Source organism: Chiloscyllium plagiosum, unplaced genomic scaffold (genome assembly GCF_004010195.1).
Source record: "Chiloscyllium plagiosum isolate BGI_BamShark_2017 unplaced genomic scaffold, ASM401019v2 scaf_35142, whole genome shotgun sequence".
Taxonomy (NCBI): Eukaryota; Metazoa; Chordata; class Chondrichthyes; order Orectolobiformes; family Hemiscylliidae; genus Chiloscyllium; species Chiloscyllium plagiosum.
The window spans coordinates 1-1,864 of record NW_025173122.1 but is presented as its reverse complement, the minus strand read 5'-3'; the positions used below and the strand labels follow the sequence as shown (position 1 = coordinate 1,864).

At 40.9% G+C, this 1,864-nt stretch overlaps 1 long non-coding RNA gene across 1 annotated transcript; it reads left to right on the top strand.

Annotated features, from left to right (window-relative positions):
• The first annotated feature begins 32 nt into the window (after positions 1-32).
• On the top strand, positions 33-1,150 carry LOC122545304. Its single transcript, XR_006310529.1, has 2 exons — positions 33-556; positions 1,012-1,150. It is a non-coding gene; the product is annotated as an uncharacterized LOC122545304 (long non-coding RNA).
• Positions 1,151-1,864: the final 714 nt, after the last annotated feature.

Genomic DNA, 1,864 nt, shown 5'->3' with positions numbered 1-1,864 from the left:
ACTTTTTTCACAGGTTTCACTTGTTACAAAGCCATTGTTCTTTAGGAATAATTACACAGGGTATGTTATAGGTAATCACAAATACTTTCACAGATCAAAATACATCAACAATAGTAAGCATCGTTTCAGAATAGTTGGAGTTGCCATTTTGAAGGTGGTGTCTTCACCCTGTGAAGGAGTAATCTGAAGATTGGCTGTTTGTATCAGAAAGGGGCATTTTTCATTGACTTTGATTTTTGTTTCATAGAAGATACCGAGTGCCACCCTAACACCGTTAAAATCCTCCCACCGCCAGTAGAACAAGTCTTACTGGAGGCGACGGTGACGTTAACCTGCGTTGTGTCCAATCTTCCTTCTGGAGTCAATGTGACCTGGAAACAAAAAAAGAAGCCTCTGAAATCAGAGATTGCTGAGTAGCCTGGACAGAATCCCGACAGCGTGATCAGCAAATTAGACATTTCTACTGAAGCCTGGCTGAGTGGCGTTACTTTTGAATGTGTGGTGTACCATCAGAATCTACCGACCCCGCTGAGAGACTCCATCCACAAGGAGAAAGGTGAGCGGTGAGATTAAAGCACAAAGGATCCCATGTGTAATCCAGATCCAGTTACATCAATGGCAGGCTTTGATTGGAAATGAACCAACACCGTTGGGAGCATTAATGATGCATCTGAAGGCAGGATAGCTAAGTAGCTGATTCAGAAAAAGATGGACCAAAGGATATTGTATTCTGATTAAGTCAGATAAGGTGGGAAGAAGCCTGGGTTGTGACGTCACCATCAGCAATGACAAATGGACAGAATGTCCTCGTTGTGGGCTGGAAATATGGAGGCAACCTTCACATTAAAATTTCCTTTTTTTACTGAACAGAATGTGTACCATTCTGCTCCTTTAGAAAACAAAAGTGAATAAATCCCAAATTAAACATGGCGTATTTTAATATTTAGTAAAATTGTGATATTGGTTCAGGATTTTTTTGGTTGATTTATATTTGTATCAAGTATTCTGCAGTGATTAATCCGCTGGAGCCATCAGTGTCGGTCCTCCTGCCACCAACAGAAGAAATCTCCGCTCAGAGGTTTCTCTCCCTCACCTGTTTAGTGAGAGGTTTCTCCCCCCGAGAGATCTTCGTCAAGTGGACAAACAATGACAAGCCGGTGAATCCCAGTAACTACAAGAACACCGAGGTGATGGCGGAGAGTGACAACACTTCCTTCTTCATCTACAGCCTGTTATCCATTATAGCGGAGGAGTGGGCCAGCGGTGCTTCTTACTCCTGTGTGGTGGGACATGAAGCGATTCCATTGAAGATCATCAACAGAACAGTCGATAAATCCAGCGGTAAACCGAGTTGTGTAAACATTTCACTTGCACTGATGGACAATGTTAATTCATGTCAATAAAAATCTCAAAGTTGCATTTAATAATTCAACAGAAGTAATGAAGTGTTTTTTTTCCTCCAGTTGTGAGATAAATACTGAATTAGTTGTTTCTCACTCTGACTTACATTGCACCTGTGTAGTTAAAGTGGATTATTAACAGGTCGAGGATGAGTGTCTTGTGCAGTTAATGTTCTCTGCTCAGATACACCCTGGGTCAGAGACAGAGTAAAGCTCACTCATTGCAGGATTCCACCAAGTACCTTATTCATCCTAAATCCCTCTGTGACAAAATCTGACAATGTCCATTTTATGTCAAGAGTAGGGCACGAGTTTTGAACTTGGTGTTTTTGATTCCCCCCAATTTGACATTCTTACAAAATTCATGTCAGTTTTAAACTGCCAAATTGCACCAATTGGAAATGTAAATTTAAGACACTTTAAAATTAACTTTGATTGGAACATACCAATCGTAAAGAGTGCCG